Source organism: Salminus brasiliensis, chromosome 22 (assembly GCF_030463535.1).
Source record: "Salminus brasiliensis chromosome 22, fSalBra1.hap2, whole genome shotgun sequence".
NCBI lineage: Eukaryota > Metazoa > Chordata > Actinopteri > Characiformes > Bryconidae > Salminus > Salminus brasiliensis.
The window spans coordinates 27,587,104-27,596,555 of NC_132899.1; the positions used below are offsets into that span (position 1 = coordinate 27,587,104).

At 37.1% G+C, this 9,452-nt stretch overlaps 1 protein-coding gene across 1 annotated transcript in view; it reads right to left on the bottom strand.

Moving 5' to 3' along the window:
- LOC140543577 (cadherin-20-like) overlaps window positions 1-8,887 on the bottom strand; it is a 48,340-nt gene extending 39,453 nt beyond the window's left edge. The window contains exon 1 of the mRNA XM_072666667.1: window positions 8,683-8,887. The gene's annotated coding sequence lies outside the window, so the exon portion shown is untranslated. The remainder of the gene's footprint in view (window positions 1-8,682) is intronic.
- Between the last annotated feature and the right edge of the window lie 565 nt (window positions 8,888-9,452).

The following is a 9,452-nucleotide window of genomic DNA, read 5'->3' on the forward strand; positions in this document are numbered from 1 at the left end:
AGTGCAAATATCTGTCCTATGAATATCTTTTCACTGGAAATGGGAGGTGCACTCTGTTGGACAACAATGATGTAAAGGGCTTACTGAGCTGAAAAAAGGTAAAGCAGGAATTAAAGATTGTTTTTTTTTTATTTTGATTTGATTTACCTCTGTGATGCATCTAGGACCTATACTATTTGTTTTTTGCATTTACAGTAATTTGATACTCAAATTCTTTTGTGATCCTAAATAATTATATTTGAGTGAAATATAATGCTCAGTCAGCAGGAATCATTATTTTTTGCACTACTTTATTGCCAATGTTTCCAATCAATGATTGTTAAATATGACTGGTCTGTCAATAAACTGTTTTTTTTTTTAAAAGAAGATAGTTTTGGTAAAAGCTCTTAATGTTCACACTGGTAACAAGAGGTCATGCATAAAAGGAAAGTCAGTGGTAAGATGGCAGATATAATGTGGATGGATTGTGTGGATACTGCACACTTCCATACTGAAATAGCCTACTATTATCCATCTACCATCTATTAGGGTTGGGATTAAAGTCTGCAAAAGGGTAGACCCTCAGGAGCAGGATTAGTGGGAACTGATCTACAGTTTCCTTGCTGTTACAACACTGAACAAAAATGAATGCTTTTTTGGGATAAAAAGCCTTTCATACATCATCAGAAACTACACTCAGTGAGTGCAGTTTGTTTGTAAGACATTTTCAAGCACTTGTCAGATGTTCACCTTGAAAAACATGTGAAGTGTGAAAATGGGTTTATGAGAAAATTAATTTTTATATCCACTAGTACACACTAACAGTAAAATAAACAAGTTATTTAAAGCTTGCTCTTTTTACTGTTCTAAATGTATCCCCTCCTTTTACTCATTAACATTTCTTAGTGCCACAAACTGAGGACGGAGAAAGAGAGCGTAATTAGCTCTTATTCATTAGACCTTACTCTGTTCTATATGTTGAAACTGTATATACAGTATGTAAGGTTATCCACAGATTTAGGCCATTGCAAATTTCAGCCTGAATTTCTTGACTGTAATCGCAATTTTTCCTCAGCCATGGGCTTCCAAATTGTTTGGCAAGAGGTTTCTTCCTTTTGTTACACATAGCTTCTGGACAGATGAGTCCAAAGAGAAGTTATGTGGGCATCTTGACAGAAGACATGTTTAGCACACACTAAACACAACATTTAGCACATGGTTTAGTGCTGCTATGAAAAAGCCCCTCAAGGATCACACAGCTGAAAGAATTCTGCATGGAGTGGGAAAAAATGTTTCTCCCAGTCTAAATGTCTAATTGAAGTTAGTTAAAGGGAATACCAGCTATTAGGGCATAGCTATTAGGGTGTTCTAACTTTTTCCTCACAAGAAAACTGCATTTCTCTTTATTACCAGGGGTGTAATGTTACTCAAAAGTTACAGTTCGGACCTCATGATTCGATAAGTTTTAGGTACAGCAGGAGAAAAATCAATCCAGTGAACGGGGGCTGATCCAGGCATTTTTAAATGGGTCAGATATTGGCTTTTGAGGATCCAGTCCCCATTCGATCAATAGGTTTGCTCCAGGCACCATTATTAGACATGATCTTCAGCTGCTGCAGATAAACGTCTTATTTTATCAGCAACTACCCTAGGCACATTATTTCGGTGAACAAAACAAAAAAGAGCTTCCTCTTAATTGATAAGTGCTGTGACATTACCAGTTAGCAGCCAAAATAAAAGGCTAAAGGCTAAAGCTAACTCTAACTGTCCATTTGACCTTTAATAATGCCATAGTCACAGAACAAAACTGCTGCATTATTTAAGGTGGAGCAGAAAGTTTAGGGGAAAACTTAGCTGTGACACAGCAAACAACAAACGACACACAAAACAGTTAAAAGAGTGTTACACACATGGTCAAAATTATTGGTACCCCTCGGTTAATGAAAGAAAAACCCACAATGGTCACAGAAAGAACTTGAATCTGACAAAAGTAATAATAAATAAAAACACTATGAAAATTAACCAGAGAAAGTCAGACTTTGCTTTTTAACCATGCTTCTTCAACAAAATTATTTAAAAAAATAAACTCATGAAACAGGCCTGGACAGAAATGATGGTCCCCCTAACTTAATATTTTGTTGCACAACCTTTTGAGACAATCACTGCTATGAAACTCTTCCTGTAACTGTCAATGAGACTTCTGCACCTCTTAGCAGGTATTTTGGCCCACTCCTCATGAGCAAACTGCTCCAGATGTCTCAGGTTTGAAGGGTGCCTTTTCCAGATGGTATGTTTCAGCTCCTTCTAAAGATGCTCAATAGGATTTAGGTCAGGGCCCATAGAAGGCCACTTCAAAATAGTCCAATGTTTTCCTCGTAGCCATTCTTGGCTGATTTTAGCTGTGTGTTTTGGGTCATTATCCTGTTGCAAGACTTGAGATTTCATTGTACCCTGCACAGATTCAAGACACCCTGTGCCAGATGCAGCAAAGCAGCCCAGAACATAACAGAGCCTCCTCCATGTTTCACAGTAGGGCCAGTGTTCTCTTCTTGATATGCTTCATTTTTCCGTCTGTGATTGTAGAGCTGATGTGCCTTGGCAAAAAGTTCCATTTTTGTCTCATCTGTCCATAGGACATTCTCCCAGAAGCTTTGGGGCTTGTCAACATGTAGTTTGGCAAATTACAGTCTTTTCCAGGCTTTTTTATGTTTTTTTAACAATGGTGTCCTCCTTGGTCATCTCCCATGAAGTCCACTTTGGCTCAAACAACACTGACTGATAACTAGATTGCAGACACCTGTGGTGCTAATTAGCGGACACACTTTGATTAAATATGTACTTTTGGTCACAATATTTTCAGGGGTACCATCATTTTTGTCCAGGCATATTTAATGAGTTTACTTTTTAAAATAATTCTGTTTAATAATTCATTTTCATGGTTCAAAATCAATGTCATTTGTTCAGAATTTTTTATTTATTATTACTTTTGTCAGATTCAAGTTATTTCTGTGACCATTGTGGACCAGTGTTCTTTAATTAACCAAAGGGTACCAACAATTTTGTCCATGTGTGTAACTATTAATGTCATAAGAGGATGATTTAAACCACTCATTCTTAAAATATACTTAAAATATTTTCTTTTGTTTTTGTCTAAGCTGCCAAAACCAAGCAGTTTAGTTGTAGTTGTGCAACGACCAAGATATTTGAATTCCATTTGGGGACGCACCAATCCGATACTAGGATCAGACACGAGTCCCGTTACTAACAAAATTAGTCACCGAAACCAATTCCCAGCCAGTATACTAAACTGTTCTGTTTACTCAAGAGTAGCACAGGGAGGAGGGGAGAGTGCAGGATATATACACAGGACATAAATGGTTCAGGCTTGGCTGTAAGATTTTAAACACTATAGAGTTTAAACGTCAAGTCTTATGTATACAAACACAAAGATTGGACCGGAATTGGTCGATAGTCAGCTTTAAGAGAATTTAAAAAATGTTGATCGGGACATCCCTAGTATATGGAAATAAATAAATTATACTAGTACAAATTAAAGATCAATGTTGTGGAATGGTAGAACGAAAATCACCACATAAAACACTCTCTCTGTCATTTAAGGCAATCTTAATACTACGAATCTGTAGAGAAATGTTTCCCTGTATCTGATCACTCTTACAGTTAGATTTGGTTTTACTGGTGTGTTACTGGATAATAACCAGTCACTGCAGACAGAAAGCATTATTTTGGACAAATGTTTAGCAGCATGTTCATGGCGTTCACGGTGTTCAGCAAAAGTGGAATTTCACACAGTTGTGCACACAAGATATCTCAAGTGTCCCTTCATCGTTGCTCATGGAACAGTTGATGCACTTCACATGTACTTGTGAATGTTGCTAACTAGAACACTTTAAAAGTGGTTTTAATCTTTGCATATAGTTATAAAGCTATACAAGCTTTGGGAGCCATTTATTCAGTTCATTACATTCATCTCTCAATATTATTGAAATGAAAATCAAATGTCCATACATTTAAATGTGTTAGAATAGATAAAGGCTTCCTGGGTTGGACTGATACCAGACAAAATGTGTTCAAATTGGAAAAAGAAAGAAAAAAAAATGATGCAATAGTTGATTAGATTTACTCCCATATAGAATGTGTTCAAATCAGAAGAGAGGAAACAATGATGAAAGGAAAAAAGAATTCATAGCTACTGCCTTATCCACTACAATACCTGTCTGTGTAAGTGAGGAATGAGCGAGAGAGAGAGCTATGGGAAGTTTCACAGAAATCTCCCTAGACGAAAAGTCTCTTCTGACCTGCCTCTGATTGAAACACAATTCACTATATGTGTGTGTGCTCTTGTCTGTGAGTTAAAGCTGTTAAACTGGCAGGTGTGAGGGATTTGGCTGCCACAGATGTGATGATGAAATGTAAAGTTCAGGTATATGCATTCCTCTTCTAGACAAAGCTGCAGGGGGGATAAGGTTTTATTTATTTAGTTGATTTTGACAGAATTTGTATTACTACAGTATTTCTTCAACATACTGAAAACAAAATACAGTGTTCACTAATCTATGTTCAGTACTAGATAAAGTCCTGGTCCTTATTATTACTATTATTGCCAGTCCATAGTGCCAAATTAATATAATTACATTAGCTATCCCGCAGAACAGTCAACAGTAGAGATTGGGCAAACAAACAAAAGCAGATGACAGTACTGGGCAAACAAACAGTCAACATGTATTTTCTGTATTTATTGTGTTATGTATTGACAACCCACCAACGAAAGTTGTGTTAATCCAAAGTAGCCGAAGTAGTAAAATACAATTTCCACTTAGGGAGAAAATTGTGTTAGTCAGTTGTCTGAGCAAGCACATCACCACCAGACTCTGCAAGCAAGGAAAACAGGATGTTACCCAAACCAGGCCTTATGACTCTGGCTTCTTATGTGTGAGTGTCAGCAGAAAGGTAACTAAAACTCTGCAAGCAACAAAGCTAAAGCTGGGGAAGCATGTGTGTACTGTGCTAGGCTAGCCTGGCTGGTTTTTAACATCTCTTTTCTCCAATGTCCACTCCCTTGAAAACAAACTGGACTATCTCAGATTGGAGCTGACTACACATCAGCAGGGTAATTCAAAAGCACAGCATCCACTGTTTTCACGCAGCCATACTGTTCAAAGTAAAAAAGGTAAAGGTGCACGTATTTGTCACTGTACACTGTACAGCGAAATGTGTCCTCCGCATTTAACCCATCTGGTAGTGAACACACACTCACACACACACATGTGTTAGGGGCAGTGAGTACACACACACACCCAGAGCGGTGGGCAGCCAACTCCAGCGCCCGGGGAGCAGAGAGGGTAAAGGGCCTTGCTCAAGGGCCCAACAGTGGCAGCTTGCCGAGCCCGGGAATCGAACCCACATCCCTGTTATCAATATCCCGGTGCTCTAACCGCTGAGCCACCACTGCCCCATATTATTATAGTAGTATTATCATAGTATTATCATGGTATGATCGGGGCGGGGTTGTAAGCTGCCAAAGTAGTGCAGATGGTTCTACATTTATGTAGATTACATACCACTTTAACCTGCATTATTTTAAAATGACCTTAATAAACAAGCACAATTAAAATCAATCATTAAATATATTTTTGATCTGCAAATGGTAAACTGTTCTATCCGAACTGTTCACCACAGAACAAATGCTAGTCTGGCTGACTGAAAGCCCACTTTTTTTACCAAACAATTAGATGATAATGACTGAGACAGAGCAACTAAAAAAGCTAATATAACATTTTTAAAGGTTTTAGATCCAAAGCCCACTGGTTTTGCTTAACTAGCTCAGCTACAGATTTATTGAGCATTAGACAGCCACAGCTGCTCTGCTAACTAACTTTTGAGCTACCAACACAAGGAGGATATAAACTGAGGATATAAACTCTGATAGTGAAGTCAAGCGACTGGTGTTGGGAGTAACAAAAAGGCGAAATGAGACTTGAGATTCTACAGTGCCTGGTCTCGTAGCCAGCTAGTTGGCCAGCATTCTAAACACCATAACAAAGACTGCATTTCAGCTAACTGTGGCTCAAATCACACACATTTAAAAGATAAAGCAGCAGACATGAGAGCACAAAGTCATAACAGTGTTTAAATAGCCATGTAAAACCGCATTAACTTCACTTAAAATAATGATTCCTTGGCACCTTTTAAAGGAAATGTCATTCATTTTGATGGTACACTCACATAAATAATGTGAAAAGTATGGTGTCTCAGTCATTGCCAGTCCAGCCTGGAACACCTGCTAGAGCATTAAATTCCATTTCTTGGAAACTGGTATTTGAAATGTGTAGAAAGAGGAATAACTGTTAATCTATTAACAGTTTGGCCAATGGAATATATTGAACTGACATATATCTGTTTAGTATATCTGATTTTCTTTCTCTTAATCTGCTCTGAATACACACACAAACACACACACACACACACACACGGCACATTTAGCATTCAAGTAGGTTTTGGTGCTTCATAAGAGCGACACGCTTCACATCAATGGCACTGTGTGTCCTTGCTCTCCACTTGGTTTCACTGAACTGACTTTTGAAGCCTTGCTATTTAAATACTAAAGACTATTACCATTCTTAAAGCTGCTGCATGCTTGTATTAAATATAGATAAATATATATTCAGTCTCTTAAAACTAGGACTAGGTCCGCTAGTTATTTCACAAATAAATTTAAACATATGTTCTTTAAGAGCATAAGCATAAGAAACTCGAAACATCATTGCCCACCCACCTAAGCGTGTTTTTTGTGCCATGCTTGGATTGCCATGTACTGGCATGGCTGAATGCTTCCATTAAGCATGTAGGTGAGGCAAAAAATACTACTTTTTGCAGGGGAAATACTGAGATTTATGTAGATTACATACCACTTTAACCTGCATTATTTTAAAATGACCTTAATAAACAAGCACAATTAAAATCAATCATTAAATATATTTTACAGAAGCACCGTCAAAGCAATGCATTCTAAAAACATATTTAACATTTCTTCTTTCAGTTTCTCTTTATATCTGTATTATTTGTGTCTAGTGTTTCTATGTATATTTACCCATGCATATTAATGTGTGTTTATTAGACTAATTTGGTTAAAAAACTGTTTTTGGACAATGGTTCAAATAACATGGTGTAAAGTAAGTAACTACAAGTATGTTCTGAAACTTCCAATAATGATTTAAACTCCACAGTTTTAATCTAGGGCATGGCAAAGGGTTTTAAAACTAGACAATCTACATTTACTGTGTTCAACGCAATATTATATTCACTTTTACTTTATACTTTGGTTCATGAACATGCTTTCTAAGCAGAATAAAGTAACTATACATGGTTTTCTAGGAAAAAACATGAGCCTTTAATCCCAATTTAACTACTATTTCAACATTTTAGCCCATTTCAACAACTGGTTGTGTGGTTTAAAAAAACAAACAATAAAAAAAGCACCCTGTTCTTTGATGCACTCTTACAATTCTTCTGGTCAAGCCATATAATGACACCTTTATCCAGGGTGAGAACTCATACAATAGTGTCATTTTTATAATCCAGAATAGAACAGACAAAACAGACAGCTACCAGCTGCTACATGTTTACACATTGTCTTTAAGCACCTGAGTATGCACGATTTTGACAAGAAAATCCCTTTGATCCAGTACTATTTGAGGACTTTTTTGAGGTCCACTATTTACACTACATGCTTACTATGACAAAACAATTTTCATTGTTTTTGTGCGACTTCTATTAATCTATTCACCAGATTTAGAGAATATAAAGGATAGCTGGCATTTACAAATGGTGTGAAATTATAAAAGGAAAAACAAGTTTTTCACACATGCTTGTACATCTTATTATTGCATATTGTATTGCAGAATAAAGTGGATTTTATTTTCTGATTCAGCTCATTCTCAGCACTTTACCAGTGCTTGTCATGCTGTGAAGACATTTCCAGTGCTTAGCTACAGTCCTCAGTTCTTTCATCCTTTCACTTTCTGCTTTCCTTCACAATATTTATTCCCGACTCTTTCACTTCTTGTTCCAGCTGTGAAACCACTAAATCAACATTTAAAGTAAATTATGCTAATTATGCTTGAGCGGTCCAATTTCTTTCTGTATTTGTCTTTTACAAGGTGGATAGCCCATGCTTTATCCTCTACAGCATTACTACCACATAACATCGTTCTTACACTCCTTTTCACACTCCTCCTCGCTTTCATTCCCTCGCTAATGTTCTATATTGATTGTGTCACATCTAGAAAGACCTGCAGAAATAACACACAATGGGCAACTAGTTAACTTATGATCTGATATGATCTGTTGAATTTGTATGCAATATAAGTGAAAGGTTGGCCAAAAACATGCTAATATAGTATACTCGTTTTAGTCACAAAATGCCAAAATGCTTTACACAACCACGTTAGGCTTGTATATTCAGAACAGAATTAAGGAAGCTAACTTCAAGCATGAGTCTTAGATTTTTCACAAAATTATCAGACTGTTTCACGTCTGTGCTATCAACTAGAATGGCCACTTCACAATTAGCACCTACATTCTCTCCAGTACCCTACCGGACAGATCAATCTGTGTTCAGCACTTCTCAATATTCACTTATCAGAGCATAACCTGTAGAACAATAAAGAGAAAACAGCTTCTTACCTAAGCTAATCTTCACTTATTTCTCTCTCTGTTTCTTCACTTCTCTTCGCATTGCTCTTCTTGTATACCAAAACCTGTGTTTTATTCAGCTGTTCTGTTTCTCCCTCACACTCTGTCTTTCAGCGAGAGTCCAATGCATGTGCTGAAAGAGCGAGGGATGAAAAAAGGAGGATGAAAGAGAGAGGCTTTGCACCTCCTGATGAAGAACAGCTCTAATCCTGCATGTCTGCACTGAGGCTGAGCGACTGTGAAGCTGGAGTAATCTTCAGGTGAAAAATGTCAGTGTATCCCTCCCTCCTCCTTTCACCCCCTCCTCGCACTCAGTCCTCAGTGTCTCTTTCCTGCTCTCTCTCCCCCTCTTGTTTTTCTCCCTATCTCTCTTTCCCTGTGCCTCCCTCTATGCACTCAGTGGCAGTAAAGGCAACATTAACTGTTCTATTAATTTGCTTCTTCTCTTCTTCTTATACGTTTTTTGGTTATGCTAAATGACATGTTTTTTTTTAGTAGGTGTTAGCAATGGCAATCCATTCTTAAATTAATTAATTAATTAATCCTCTTATCAAGTACGTAATAGATTTCTACTTTTAATTCCATTTAGCTCTTTTTCTGTTGTTGATCTATTTCTGTTTTCCACCTTCTATGTCAAAAATGCTCATAATTTGCTTATGAAATGCTATTAGACTGCAGTTTACCACTGTACATTTCTATGTTTTAACTCAGTGGATTTAATAAGGTAAAGGTAAAGGTAAAGGTGCACGTATTTGTCAGTC